The following is a 16055-nucleotide window of genomic DNA, read 5'->3' as shown; positions in this document are numbered from 1 at the left end:
CTGGCATGGAGTAGGGACAAGACGAGGTGGACAGTGTCTCTCCACTGGCCTTCTCCAGCTCTCCTAATGCGGGGCCCATTTACCTGAGATGCTCTATTCTGGAGCCACTCTCATTACCTCCTCCCAGCTGGCCCTCTGTGTGGACAATTCAGTAATAAGTTCCTGTCCCCTCTCCAACTGGAAAGTTGTTCCTGAGAAGCTTTGACTTGGCCTCCTCCCTCAGACTCTGCCTCTGACCTCTAATTCAGCCTCCTCCCTCTGACTCTGCCTCCTCCCTCTGACTCTGTCTCTGACCTCTAATTCAGCCTCCTCCCTCTGATTCTGCCTCCAACCTCTAATTCAGTCTCCTCCCTCTGACTCTGCCTCTGACCTCTGACTCTCCCTCTGACCTTCAATTCAGCCTCCTCCCTCTGGCTCTGTCTCCTCTCTCTGACTCCACCTCCTCCCTACAACTTGTTTCTCCCCTCTGACTCTTTCTCCTCTGACTGTTTCTCCCTCTGATTCAGCCTCCTCCCTCTGATAATGCCTCTTCCCTAGAACTTGCCTCCTCTCTCTGACTCTGCCTCCCTCTGACCTCTCACTCTGTCTTGGCCTGCTGTCACCAGGTGTATGCCTACTCTCCCCCACCACCACATCCTCTTGCTCCCTGTTCCAGAGGAATTGGGCCTGCACTCTTCAAACCCAGACAATGCTCAAGCACAGCCCTGGCATCTCTTGGTCATCCTGGGGACGGTCGTCCCCGGGACAGTCGTCCCCAGGACAGCCGCAAGAGCCTCCTCTCCTCCCCACGTGAGCTGGTGTAGGATTGACTCTTATCTGTCGGTCAAGAGTCACTGAGGCAAACACCACACCCAGCCACTCTTCCTGGGCCCAGCCTGCCATTCAACAACTGCAGCCCAGCGCCCTACGTGTAAAAGGCTCTGTCAACATTTCCATTATAGGGTTCTCTTCTGAGAGTTTACAAGCCAACTGGGAAAACAAAATGAGCCCAGGTGGAAAGTTTGCCTTACAAGGGAGCAAATCTGTGCAAAAAGAGCACGGTGCAGCTGCATTCTTGGAGACCGGGAGACTCCGCATTGAAATCTCAGCCAATTTAATGTCTACATTAAAACGGATTTGTGTGAAATGCAGCCGCTTCTTTTAATTGCTCCAAATAAATATCCTGGGTAATTTTAAGAAAGGCTTCTGCGGTGGCTTCCCAGCAATGCAAGCCATCTCTTACCAGGAAGTGCTTTGGGGTATTGTCTGCTGAGAAAGGTGTTACATAAATTGAAACTCCTTTTGCTCAGAGCTGAGTCCTGAAAGTTTGTGCACGGTGAGAAATGTTTCTCACTGCATGAACTGTGAATTGTATATCAAATTAAACTTTCTGATTAAAATCTGCATTGTTGGACCTCCTGCTGGTGGTTGCCACCATTTTGCTGAAATAAGATACTATTTGGGGTAATGGCAGCTAGGGAAAGCTGTTATCATTGATTGTAAACTGGCTTCACTCCCTCCACTTGAAAATCTGGTGGGCTTCATTGTGCAAACATTGCATTTTCCATACAAATATTACAGAGCAAAGCTCCGCTACTGATCCATTAGAAAGAGTAAGCAGGTTTATAGTCTCAGCCAAACAGCCTTTATGTCTCCTACACCCCAACACTGGGCTGCAGGAGGATCCTGCAAGGTGGGAGACCCAGCAGGAGAATTCAAGAAGCATATATCAAAGTCTGCTGGTTTTTAATAAAAAAAAAAAAAAATACAGGGTCTCACTCTGTCGCCCAGACTGGAGTACGCCACCATGCCTGGCTAACTTTTTGTATTTTTACAGAGATGGGGTCTTGCTCTATAGCTCAGGCTGGTCTGGAACTCCTGGACTCAAGTGTTCCTCCTGCCTTGGCCTCCCAAATTGCTGGGATTGCGGCTTTGAGCCACCAGGCACAGCCCAGTTTTTAATTTTAAAAATATTTGTAGACGGGCAAGGTGGCATGCGCCTGTAGTTCCAGCTACTTGGGAGGCTGAGGCAGGAAGATTGCTTGAGCCCAAGAGTTTGAGTCTAGCCTGGGTAACAGAGTAAGAACCCTGTCTTTATTAAAAAATTAAATAAGATAAATACTTTTTCTTCACAAGGACGTTATTATTTGAGAGAGGAAAGGAGATAAAGGAAAAAATGAGGCCTAGCAGGAGTTCAAATTCACCAGGACCCCAGGCCCAGGACACCCTCAGCAGCTCCTTAGAGGGACTCAGTTGCCCTCCCCCCAAACCTTCACCCCTTCCCAGCAACCTCCAAGCCCAGCTCTGAGGCTCAGGCTTATGAAAGTCAACTGGGAACTCTGCACAGCATTACTGACAGAGGGGTCCAAGCTAATACAGATACAGACTCTAAAACAAAAAAACAGCCGGGCGCGGTGGCTCATGCTTGTAATCCCAGCACTTTGGGAGGCCGAGGCGGGCGGATCACGAGGTCAGGAGATCGAGACCACGGTGAAACCCCGTCTCTACTAAAAAATACAAAAAATTAGCCGGGCGCGGTGGCGGGCGCCTGTAGTCCCAGCTACTCGGAGGCTGAGGCAGGAGAATGGCGTGAACCCGGGAGGCGGAGCTTGCAGTGAGCCGAGATTGCGCCACTGCACTCCAGCCCGGGCGACAGAGCGAGACTCTGTCTCAAAAAAAAAAAAAAATAAATAAATAAATAAATAAATAAATAAATAAATAAATAAAACAAAAAAACAAAGAAGATTATTTTTGGCCCAAGAGGCTGTCCAGCAGAACACCAGAGGCTGGCCTCCCGTGGCTCATTTCCCCAGCTTTCAGTTGACAAGCACACGCTCTCCAAAAGTCAGCATCAGCCAGGCTCGGGTAAATATTTGTTATTGCCATCTAACCGTTAGAATAGATTGTCCCTGCCTCTCATTTTGTAAATCATTTTGTTGCTTGGGTAATGCAAAATATCTTTGACTTACAAAGACAGACAGGAGTGGGAGAAGGAGAAAGATTTAGTAAAATGATCAGTCTGTAGCTTTGTAGCTCATATTTTGGCAAATAAAATGAAGACAGCACAGACCAATTTCTAAAAGAACAACCCAGTCTGAATACAACGAACTTCACCAAATCCTTTTCTAGAAAACAGCACTAAAGGTTACAGGCAAAGCCCGTGCTAGAGTAGATGCCGCTTCCTCAGAGGGAGCAAGTGCTGGGGAAGGTGACTCAAGGTGGCCGGGTGCATGGGCATTCAAAGCCCAGAAGTTCAAAGGCATCGCCCAGCTGGCAGGCACCTCGGCGAATGGGGGGAATCATACTCCCCCCACCCACCCCCACAGAGGGTGCAGGATGTCCTTTGCAGCACGTTTTCCCTAAAAGTCAACCCTGGACATTCATAGTCACTAGCCTAAGCTGGTCTCACCTGCAGGGAAAATATCAAGGAGGGAATCAGCAAGTGCCTGGTGGAGGTGCTGGCCCGAGCCCCTGTGTACTGCCTTGCCTGCAAAATTATTATGCCTGCTTCTGTTTCAGTTGCATGAAGATTAAATAAAATAATTTGCAGATCCATGAATTAGCTATCTTTGAAAATTATTCTGCTGGCTTTCTTTCCTCACTCTAACCTTCTTTTACATCTTCTAGTCTTGCAGTTTCCACAACTATAATCTGAACCTATGTTTCCTACGTGGTCATACAGTTTTTTAAAACACAATCTGTTTTCCCATTTTCTCTTCTTACTTACCATCCATATACATACCCTCTAGTCAAAAACCAATAACAAAATCAATTGCAATATTCCATTCATTCATTCATTCAGTAACTATACTTTGAATTTACTGGGAGCTAAGTGCTAGACCATTATCCCCCTTGCACTCAAGGGTTCTGTCCGCCTGGGGGTTACATCAGAAATCCCAGTTTTGGCCGGGCACAGTGGCTCACGCCTGTAATTCCAGCAGACTTTGCAAGGCCAAGGCAGGCAGATCACTTGAGGTAAGGAGTTCGAGACCAGCCTGGCCAACATGGTGAAACCCCACCTCTACTAAAAAAACAAAAGTTAGCTGGGCATGGTGGGCACCTGTAATCCCACCTACTTGGGAGGGTGAGGCAGGAGAATCGCTTGAACCTGGGAGGTGGAGGTTTCAGTGAGCTGAGATCTCGCCACTGCACTCCAGCCTGGACAACAGAGTGAGACTCTGTCAAAAAAAAAAAAAAAAAAAAAAGAAAAGAAAAGAAAGAAAAGAAATCCCAGCTTTACTGGCTTTGGGGTTTTTGTGTGTGTGTGTGTGTGTGTTTTTTTTTTGTGGTTGTTCTTGTTTTAAGGCAGGGTCTCCCTCTGCTGCCCAGGCTGGAGTGCAGTGGCACAATCAGAGCAGCCTCCAACTCCTAGGCTTAAGTGATCCTCCCTCCTCAGCCTCCCAAGTAGCTGGGACTACAGAAACATGCGAACACTCATAGATCTTTACTGGCTTTTGAACTAGAATTTGAAAAACCCAAGAGAATCTACAAAAGAAAATTGCTGCTGAAGGTGCTTCCTTTTCCCAGCTTCACTCCCCTCCTGTGCCTCCCCGCAGCCTCCTTCCAGGAAACCAAGGTAACCAGGTCCCCTCCCCGGCCCCACAGGGCTGAGGCACCCAAAGGATTTCCTCCCATGGCCCAATGGTCTCCACTAACCCTGACCAAAGATGGAGCGCTCTGCCTCCCTGTGTCACTGCCTAAATTTGCCCACTTTTTATTCCTAGCTGCCATCAGTTTCTTTGAATAGTCATCAATTGTTTCTTTTTTTCTTTTTTTTTTTGAGACGGAGTTTCTCTCTTGATGGCCAGGCTGGAGTACAATGGCGCAATCTTGGCTCCCTGCAACGTTTGCCTTCTGAGTTCAAGCGATTCTCCCGCCACAGCCTCCCAAGTAGCTGGGATTACAGGCATGCACCACCATGCCCAGCTAATTTTTGTATTTTTAGTAGAGATGTGGTTTCACCATGTTGGCCAGGCTGGTCTCGAACTCCTGACCTCAGGTGATCTGCCTGCCTTGGAGTCCCAAAGTGCTGGGATTACAGGCGTGAGCCACCGTGCCCAGCCAATGGTCTTTCTGTAAGAAAAAATTTTCCACAGACTTGCCATAGTTTGTGGCAAGAAGATGTAATGCCTGCTCTTGTGTAGGGCATCAAAAGTCAATGACAGGATAGGCACATCAGAAGATGATACAAGATATAATAACAGGCTGGCTGGGCTCACCACACCCTGCTCCTCCGGGTGCCTGGCAAACATGGCAGGGCCCATACACGGGCCCAGAGGGGAGGAGCCGGGTGCCCCAGGCTAGGCCATGAGAAGTACATTTGGGGTTATTGGTGGGTCTCCCTAAACAGAATGAAAATCCTGGTCTCCATCCCAGACACACGTGGGTCCTCAGGCAGTAGCTGCAATTCTGAGGGCGGAGGGCTGGACTCAGTTCCCTGTGGGGGAAGAAATTCCCTCTCTCCATCGCGCTCTCTGGGGCTGCCCTCCTGGCAGGATGTTCTTGAGAAAGCTCCCAAGGGCCACAGTCTAAAATGGCCACTGCTACTAGGTGTGAAGACCCCTGCAGTGGATAACCAACGAATTCCCCTTCGCCATCCCTGTACTTTTAATAATATCATAACTGCCAAGAGTTTCCCCCGAGGACAAGGGCTATTTCCCTCCCACTACCAGTTCCAGGGACATTCTCCTATTCAGCCAAACGTGAAGGATGGGACTATGGGTGGCCATCACCCAGCTCCCTTCCCCAGCAGTTCCCTGCAGAGAATGGCCAGGTCCCAACCCCTGATGAGCCTACTTCTCCATCACAAATCACAGAGGCCCCAGACTCATCAGGCAAATAGCCCTGGAGGTGTCACTTTCCTCCTCAGACAAGAAGAGTAGTTGGAATCCTGTCACTCACCCAAGAGAAGAAGGTCCAATGGGCAGAGGACACCAAGCTCATTCCCTTCCTCCCTCTTCATCCCCCAACCTCTCCATCTTCATCTTTCTCTCGATGGGGAGCACCTCTACCTTCTTCTACATCTCATTGCCTTCCTGAGTTCTAGTTCTTTCTTTTGGGTTGGCAGACACCAGAGGGCAACATAATCTCACCTACTTGCCAGTTCTCCCATTTCACCAGTAGAGGGAAGAGTTTGAGAGAACCTACATCCACCAGGAGTATGTGGAAATTATTCTGAAATATGGAATTAGCCAGTGCGATAGAACAGCTCTCTCAAAGGCATCCCGTGCCAAGGCATTCTGTTCCCGTTGGTAAATAATCTGTTGTAAAACTGTTTAAATGCATATTAACTCACCAGAGCAAGACACTGGCAAAATTTCCCCCAGGCTGTATTTTGCAAAGAAAGCACTTTCACGTGATGTCAGACCTGAGATTAAACCAACACAAATCACATATTTTCTAAGGTAGTACTGACGCTCCATCCCTTGCTCACCATTTAGTCCTTTGAGCTCTGGTTTTTATTTTGGTTCACAAATAGTTGGTAAGGCATTGAGCCCTGACTGTCTCGTTGTTTTTGATACATCTCATTTCAGCAATACAGGTGCTTCCAGGGGGCACATGGGCAAGTGAAGACGAGTGGCTCAGGACTGATTATGCACTGGGTGGCAGAGTCCTTGAGACAATAGGTACCCAGGCAGCCCCTGTCAATCTTGGAAGTCCGTGCAAGAGCACACCTCACCACACGCTCCCCATTCCGCCATGAATACCGAGAAAACTAGAGAAGGGTCCCTCCCAAGGAAAACTGTTTGGAAGGAAAGATCCAGAAATAAAACTTGTGCCATTGACTATTTACCAAATTGTTATCCTGACCAAGTTAGCATCAGGAAGTAGCCAACATGGAGCCAGGCGATCTGCTCAACTATTGCAATGTGCTCGATTGTTTGGATCTAATTACCTGACCTGGATATTTTCTGCTTGGTATCCCTAGCATTTGAACCACTTCCAAAGCCAGAGGTTTATGGAGCCTTTGAATGTCCTAAGAGTCTGTGATTCTCTCCTTCTTTAGATGGACTTTTTTAATCCTAGTTGCTGAATTTATTCATGTGAATTGGCCTTCATTTCTTCATCAACACCCTTTCTTTAATAATCTCAAACCAGGATTCTTATCCTAAGATCCAAAAGTAGATGAGCATTTTGGCCAGGCACGGTGGCTCATACCTGTAATCCCAACATTTTGGGAGGCCGAAGCGGGCAGATCACTTAAGGCCAGGAGTTCAAGACCAGCCTGGTCAACATGGTAAAACTCCGTCTCTACTAAAAATATAAAAATTAGCCAGGCATGATGGCATTGCAGGTGTGTACCTGTAATCCCAGCTACTTGGGAGGCTGAGGCATGAGAATCACTTGAACCTGGGAGGTGGAGGTTGCAGTGAGCCAAGATCACACCACTGCACTCCAGCCTGAGTGACAGAGTGAGACTCTGTCTCAAAATAAAAATAAAATAAAGAAGTAGATAAGCATTTTCATAAATCCCTTGAAATTGTGAGCACAATTGTATGTGTGTGTCACATTCGTGGGCTTTCTGGGGAGAAGGCCCATAACTTCCATCAGATTCTCAAAGGGCTCCATGACCCCATCTTTTCACTGTGTATTTCTGACGTTGACTAGACTGGAACTTCCCAGTGTGCAGGGATGGGTTACAGGTGTGTGCCTGAGCTGCTGATCCCTGTAGCCCTTGGGTCAGGAATGGCAGGGACTTCCAAGCTGGTCATCTCCTGCCAAGAGCCGCCCAGTTACCATCAAATATTATTTTCTCTGTGTGCCCCACTACAGTAAACTCCTCACTTCTAACCCCTCTGGCATCTTCGCTCTCTGTGACTCTTCCCTCATCTCCACGGCCTTCATCATCCAGCGGGAAGCTTGGCATCAGCCTGGCTGCCTCTAGTGTAATCTGTACTTGGTATACTTTGCCAAGAAAGGGCAGGGGTGTGGTGGTCTCCCCTTCCTAGAAACGCTGCTACCCTCATCTTGGGGATCTGTCTCACCTGCCATATGGTGGTACAAGACACCAGCTCATTTCCTCGTCTGAATTACCCCTCTCACTCTAATCCCACATAACTGCCCGTTTCCTGTGATAGCTATCCTTTGCCCATGTGTCTAGAAGAATCTCTATGCCAGTTCCCAACTTGGCTCCCAGCTTTGTTACAAATATTCCGCAGTGCACGTTCATGCAGAGGCTCTTTCCAACTAAGACACTTAAATCTTACACAGAATCCACATAGAGCTAAATTCAAACACAAACATGACAAACCAGCTGGGCATGGCTAAAGCCTGTAATCTCAGCACTTTGGGAGGCAGAGGTGGGCAGATCACCTGAGGTCAGGAGTTCGAGACCAGCCTGGCCAACATGGCAAAACTCCATCTCTACTGAAAATACAAAAATTAGCCACGCATGGTGGTGGCGCCTGAAATCCCAGCTACTCGGGAGGCTGAGGCAGGAGAATCGCTTGAACCTGGGAGGTGGAGGTTGCAGTGAGCCGACATTGTGCCACTGCACTCCAGCCTGGGCGACAGAGCGAGACTCCATCTTAAAAACAAACAAACAAACAAAAACCAAATATGACAAACAGGGCAGGCAAATTCCCATGAATTCCTGGCTAATAGAGCACCCCCAAAATACTGTCACCTTCCAGACCCTGCCTGACCTCCAAACACACAGAGTCCTCATGTTCCGTAACCAGACAGGCCACCCAGGGTTAGTCTGATCACCAGATGCTCAGGTTATGGCATTTTACTCTCAGCAATTCTATAATCTGGCAAGCTAAAAAGCATGTCACTCATTTAGAATTAATTTGATTCAGATTTGTATATGAATGACTTCAACAAAATGTTGGCAACTGTCTCCTGCACTTCAACCGTCCATATCAAAGTCTTGATCACTGAATTCTTCAGTATTCTTCTAACCCACATCAAAATTTCGTGAGAAAAGAAAACTGTCTTTCTTCATTTTTCCAGTAAGCCAAGCTGATAGCCCAAAATGTCAAAGTCAGGTTTCTAAATATCATCAAAGCTTTTTTCCTTCCTTCCTATCTGAACAACCTGATCCTAGACACAGCCCTGACCCATCACTTTCTAGTCAATACTTCCTTTCAAAAGTATCTCACTTCCAAGAGAACGAGGTTGCTGCACAGCCATGAGGAACTATAAGTGCATGTTTCTTTTTTTTTTTTTTTTGAGACAGAGTCTCGCTCTGTCTGTCGCCCAGGCTGGAGTACAGTGGCGCAATCTCGGCTCACTGCAACCTCTGCCTACCAGGTTCAAGCGATTCTCCTGCCTCAGCCTCCTGAGTAGATGGGACTACAGGTGTGCGCCACCACGCCAGGCAAATTTTTTGTATTTTTAGTAGAGATGGGATTTCACCATGTTGGCCAGGCTGGTCTCGAACTCCTGACCTCGTGATCCACCCGCCTTAGCCTTCCAAAGTGCTGGGATTGCAGGCGTGAGCCACCGTGCCCAGCCTAAATGCATGGTTCTTAAATGTGTAAGTATAGTGTTACCTGACAGAAGGCCATGTGAAATAAGAAATGTGAGGTTGAGAAGGTGAGAAGAAAGCCCCAAGGTCTGCAGATTTCACTTTGCTACCCAGGAAAAATTAAAAGCCCACAAAGACGTTTTATCTTAAAACCTACCACTACTAACTCTAACATAGCATTAATTTTTCTTAGAATATTTCCAACTGTCGTTAGAAAAGTCTTCCATCTGGGCACTCCTTGAAAGCATGGCTGTCCGCGTTAGGGGCATTGGAGAATATTTAGACCAAGATGAGCGACTTCCTTCCTAATGAAACTGACAACCAGACTGGGCTCAGGATCACTTTACTCAAAGGATATAATCTCAGTAAATCCTTTAAGAAAGCAGTCAGATCACGTTTTTATGTATTTTTGAAGTAGGAGGAAATATTTGAATAAATGCCTGAAAATCACTCATGTTGAAACCTATTTTTAAGCCAATATCTTGAGTTACAAAAAAACTACATGATAGGATCCCCCAAATTTAAAAAATATAAAATGTTAAATTTTCTTTTCAGAACAACAAAATAATGTGTGGATTTACAAGTTGCAATTTTTTTTTAATCATTTTTGTTGTTGTTTGTTGTTGTTTTGTTTTTTTGAGGCAGAGTCTTGCTCTGTAGCCCAGGCTGGAGTGCAGTGGCGCCATCTCGGCTCACTGCAAGCTCCGCCTCCTGGGTTCATGACATTCTCCTGCCTCAGCCTCCCAAGTAGCTAGGACTACAGGCGTCCGCCACCACGCCTGGCTAATTTTTTTTTTTTTTTTGTATTTTTTTAGTAGAGACAGGGTTTCACCATGTTAGCCAGGATTGTCTTGATCTGCTGACCTCGTGATCCGCCCGCCTCGGCCTCCCAAAGTGCTGGGATTACAGGCGTGAGCCACCACGCCCGGCCTTAATCTTGTTTTTCTTTTTTTTTTCCTTTATTTTTTAATTTTTTTTTTAAATAATACGTTAAGTTTTAGGGTACATGTGCACAACGTGCAGGTTAGTTACATATGTATACATGTGCCATGTTGGTGTGCTGCACCCAGTAACTCGTCATTTAACATTAGGTATATCTCCAAATGCTATCCCTCCCCCTCCCCCCAATCTTGTTTTTCAAATATTTGCCAAGTTGAAAGAAGATGAAAGGCTGAGCTCCCGTCTGCAGACATTATAACAGCATTATTTTACTATTATTATTCCTAACCTTAAGCATGTACCAACTTTTAAGGGAGAGAGGAAAACATTTGGGGAAAAAATGTTTATATATAATTATATATATATACACACACAGTAGAGATTTGTGGGATGAAAATAAACACTTCTATAACCACACCTCGAAACCAATGTCTTATTCAAGTCATATATAATAAATATCATACTGTTTTCACTTGATTTGGATATCCAGACCCCAATTTTTCAAGGGCCTGAAAAACTATGTATTAATAATACTAACGGTTAACAATATTCCTTATTTTGTCAACGGAAACCATTCGCATTGAGATGCTGGTGATGTTTGTTTTCATTTCCTATAATTTTAATGGCAAAAGTTTGTGCATAGTGTTAAGTTTCCTTCTCCTTTGTGTTTACTTATGAGTTTAAAAGTTTTACTTTTTACTCATGAGTTTTGTTGTTGTTGTTTGTCTGTTTTTGAGAGAGGGTTTCCCTCTGTTGCCCAGGCTGGAGTGCGGTGGTGCAATCTCGGCTCACTGCAACCTCCACCTCCCAGGTTCAAGCGATTCTCCTGACTCAGCCTCCTGAGGAGCTGTGATTACAGGCGCCTGTCACCATGCCTGTCTAATTTTGTATTTTCAGTAGAGACAGAGTTTCACCATGTTGGCCAGGCTGGTCTTGAACTCCTGAGTTCAGGTGATCCACCCACCTCGGCCTCCCAAAGTGTTGGGGTTACAGGCATAAGCCACTGCACCTGGACTGTTCGGCAATCTCTAAGTAAATAAGAAGTGCTTCCTACTTGACACTAACCTAAAACATTTTCCAACACTGGATTTTCCAAGCTTCATAACCATCAGTTTGCAAGTAAATCCCCCAAAAATCCCATGAGGAAAAAGCCACAGGGACACATGGAAAACTACAGCTATGGCAGGAGACTCGGCAGAACGGAGATCTGCGGGACCCCTGCTGATGCCTGTTCATTCACTAGCAGATTTTCCTCTTCAAACATAAATGCAGTGTAGGAAAATGAAGTCGAGAAATAATTGTGTATTAAATGGTATAGTGGGTTCCTAGACTCTGGCAGGACGCGAACCCCAGTGATGTCATGTTGTTCCTGGGTTGAGTAAGCTGCGTGTCACCTCCTCTTTGAAGCCTTCCCTGACCACCCTCCCCAGCCACTGCTTTATGCTCCCACTGGACCCCGTGCAGCCTTCGCTTACAGAACCTGTAAACTGTCCACACTTATTGGCTTCTATATTTGAATCCCTGGCTACACAGCAAACACCTCAAGAGTGGCAGTGAGTGTCTCTGTCATGTCATGGTCACTCCCCATCCACTGCCACTCCTGGTCGTCCTTGTAGAGAATGTTGAATGAACAGATGCTTGGGTTCTCCAGAATCCTTGTTTTGTTCTCTAAATCCCATTTAGCACATTTAGCCTGGAGCTACTTGCCATTTCCAACAAGGATGAATCAAGCCTTTGGATTTTCTAACAAAGACGTGTGTGGTGGGAAATACAGGCCACAGATACCCAACATCAGGGAGGAAGCCAGGAGTGAAGAAGAGCATGGGCACGCTAGGGAGAGGGTGGAAAGTGGGCAGATGGGAGGAGGCAACGCTGAAGATGTCACTGGAGTGAGTGGGAGTCGTGCAAAGGTATGGGGAAGCCACATGGGGATCGGAGAGGGAGTGGGGGACGTTTCCCCCTGTTGCAGCTGGTGCTTCAGGAACACAGGTGTTGGTCCTGAACAACCCATACCCAGGCTGTCTCAGGCCTTCCCTTCTACCCCAGCCTGCCTGGCCTCTGCTGCTGGAGCAAGGTCTGCAGCTTCCAATCTCCCCGCCTTTCCCAAACACGCACGCCCTGTACCGCCTTCCCAGGCTCCGTGCCAGGCGACAGCAGCCACTGTGCTCACATTCATGTGTCGTGTCTCTCCTCCCAGGTAACTTGTTTCCATGTTAACAGGTAACCTTCCTGCTGGGGATGTCAGGCACCATGCCAACCTGGGAACGACCACCTTTGGGGCCAGATGGACATTTTGGTGCCCATGCAATCCCACTGCCAAGGTTACCACCTGTCTCCAAATAGGGCCCGCCCGACAAAGAATCTAGCGAGCGACCACTTGGTCCTACACGCTCGAAGTATGAGTTCCTTAACAGAGGGACAATTATTCAGACTGGCGTCTTTTGTTTAGAGATGGACTCTCTAATGATGCCCTTACAGCCAGCCTCCCTCAATAAGTTACCACTTCGCACCCATTCGGGTGGCTATTTTCAGAAAAATGAAAAATAAGTGTTGGCAAGGATGTGGAGAAATTGGAATCCTTGTGTACGTACTACTGGCCAGAATGTAAAATGGTGCAGCTAGGCACACAGTGGCTCATGCCTGTAATCCCAGCACTTTAGGAGGCCAGGGTGGGAGGATCACTTGAAGCCAGGAGTTTAAGACCAGCCTGGGCAACATAGCAAGACCCCTGTCTCTACAAAAAAAAAAAAAAAAAAAAAAAGCTGCAGCTGCTGTGGAGAACAGTATGGTAGCTCCTCAAAAAATTAAACATAGAATTACCATATAATCTAGCAATTCTACCTCTGAGAATATACTCAAAATAACCAAAAGCAGGGACTCAAACAGGTATCTGTACACCCACGTCCATAGCAACATTATTCACAGTAGCCAAAAGGTAGAAGCAACCCAGGTGCCTATTGATGGATGGAGAAACAATAATGTGGTATACACATACAATGGAATATTATACAGCCTTAAAAAGGAAGGAAGTTCTGATGCACACTACAATACAGATGAGCCTTGAAGACATGATGCTATGGGAAGCAAGGCAGGCACAAAAGGACAGAGACTGTATGATTCGAGTTATATGAGGTAACTATACTAGGCAGATTCACAGAGACAGAAAGTAAGATAGTGGTTGCCAGGAGCTGGAGGAGGAATGAATGGGGAGTTGTTGTTTAAAGGGAACAGAGCTTCAGTTTGGGATCATAAAAAAACTTCTGGAAACAGATAGTGAGGATGGTTGCTCAACAGTGTGAATGTACGCAATGGCAATGAACTGTACTCTTAAAAATGGTTAAACTGGGTTTTGTTTGGGGTTTGTTTGTTTTGAAACAGAGTCTCACTTTGTCACCCAGGCTGAACTGCAGTGGTATGATCTCAGCTCACTGCAGCAACTTCCAGGCTCAGGTGATCCTCCTGTCTCAGCCTCCAAAGTAGCTAGGACTACAAGTAAACACTGTCACGCCTGGCTAATTTTTCTATTTCTTATAGAGATGTCGTTTCACTATGTTGCTCAGGCTGGTCTCAAACTTCCAGAGTCTAAGCGAGTCACCCACTTCAGCCTCCCAAAGTCCTGGGATTACAGGTATGAGCCACCACACCTGTCCTAAACCGGTGATTTTTATGTTATGCCTTTTTTTTCTTTTTTTTTTTTTTTTGAGTGGCTCACTGCAGGCTTGACCTCCTGGGCTCAAGTGATCCTCCCACCTCGGCCTCCCAAGTAGCTGAGACCACAGGCATGCACCACCATGCTTGGCTAATTTTTTTAATTTATTTTAGAGATAAGGTCTCACTATGTTGCCCAGGCTGATCTCAAACTCCTCGACTCAAGCGATCCTCCCACCTCAGTCTCTCAAAATGCTAGGGTTACAGGTGTAAACCACCATGCATGGCCTGTTACAAATATTTTATCACTGTAAAAAAAATTTTTTAAACATCAATACCCCATCTTTGCAGCCCTAAACCCAATTTGACTGTCCATGCATCCTCCCAGAGCAATCATCTGGAGCCTGACACCCCACCCACCCACCCACAGCCCTCCAGGTGCCCTGCCTGCCTCTAGCATGGAGTGGGCCTCTCTGCCCCGTGATTCTGGCCATCCCAGCTGGGGTTGTTGCCCATCTCTGGAGGGTAGAAACCTCAGCCTTCCCCATGGACCTCGTAGTGGCCTGGGCTTCTGCCTCTGTGGCCTGTGCTCGTGCTCCAACTCCAGCCCCCAAAGCCCAGGGGTAGACCTTATGAGACACTCAAAAACAATTTCCATTTTCATCCTCCGATAATGCCCTAGACATGTGTTCAGTGCTTATTATGGGTTAGGCACAGTACTGAACCTCATTTAATTCTCACAACAATCCAACAAATTAGTTCTTATTGTTACCATCATCCCATTTTACAGATGAAAAACCCGAGGTTTGGGAACTCAGTAATTTGCCCAAGGTCCCAAAGCCAGGAAGTGGCCAGTTCGGGATATGAAACGAGCATTCTAATTCATGGCCCATGTTCAGCTAGGGTCCCACACCATAAGAAATCATTCATAAACTTAAATCCTGATGGGATCATCTTGATGCTTGCCCCCACTGATGCTAACATGCATATTTAAGAGAAAAGAGAAAATGTTTGCTGTACTCTGGCTAGTGCTTACTCCTGAAAAAGAGATTGCAGAAGACCAGATGCAAACTAGAAGTCCCAATCTGTATAGAAATAACAAGTCCCCACATGACCAGATCATAATAGCCCGCTCTAGGAAATTCCAAGGCTACAGGCTCAAAGCTGATTATTTCTGAGTTTTCAACAACAGCTTCATCGGCCTGTGAGCTTGAAACCCCAGCATCTAATTTGTGATCTTAGGAAAGCTTGTTAGGAAAGCTAGTTAGAGGAAAGCAGCAAATACAATCCAACTCCAGTCTTTCCCAAACACAGATCAGTGTGACCCAGCTGCCTCACCAGCGAGCAGGCAGCACACAGGTGTTTAATTTGGAATTTGATAGCTGCCTAAATTTCAAGGTCTCCCGTAGGTGCACAAACAGTACTCAATGGCCACTGGCAGAAATTCTTAGCAAAACAACCCTCCCCGTTGTTGGAATCACAACTGCCACTTTCACTCCCTGCCTCCCTGTCAGTGAAGAGGCTGTTTCGACTTGAATTACGGGGGCCCATGTGGACTACCTGGGGTACCAATGTGCCTGTGACAATGGATACTCTTTTGCTGGCCATCCGGTGTTATTTCAGACACTGTTGGACAGATGGGCTCTGTTCCGAGTGGGGAAGAGTGGAAATGTTTTATGGGGCCTGTCAGCTCACTGCACACAAAATGTGTTCTGCCCCGTTTCCAGGGTGGGGGCTGAATTGGGGCAGAAGGCTTCTGGATACTGAAAAATGGTTTCTTCCCTGGCGTCTTCTCTGGGGTCTCTGGGCCTGGGCATCACTGTGGGGGTCCGGTTTTCCTCTGGGTCCCCTCACAGCCCTCATCTCTGCCGTGTGCAGGGCATGTGTTTGCAGCTTGGCGGCTGCTGGACACGGGACATCCATTCTCGGGCTGACACAGCCCAGTGACTCATGCGGGCTGGGCAAAGAAGCACAGAGCATTTGACAAGCAGAAACAACAGAATTCCTTTTGGACCGG

This window comes from Symphalangus syndactylus, chromosome 15 (assembly GCF_028878055.3).
Source record: "Symphalangus syndactylus isolate Jambi chromosome 15, NHGRI_mSymSyn1-v2.1_pri, whole genome shotgun sequence".
Classification (NCBI taxonomy): domain Eukaryota; kingdom Metazoa; phylum Chordata; class Mammalia; order Primates; family Hylobatidae; genus Symphalangus; species Symphalangus syndactylus.
The sequence above is the reverse complement of the archived record's forward strand: the minus strand, read 5'-3'. Positions refer to the sequence as shown.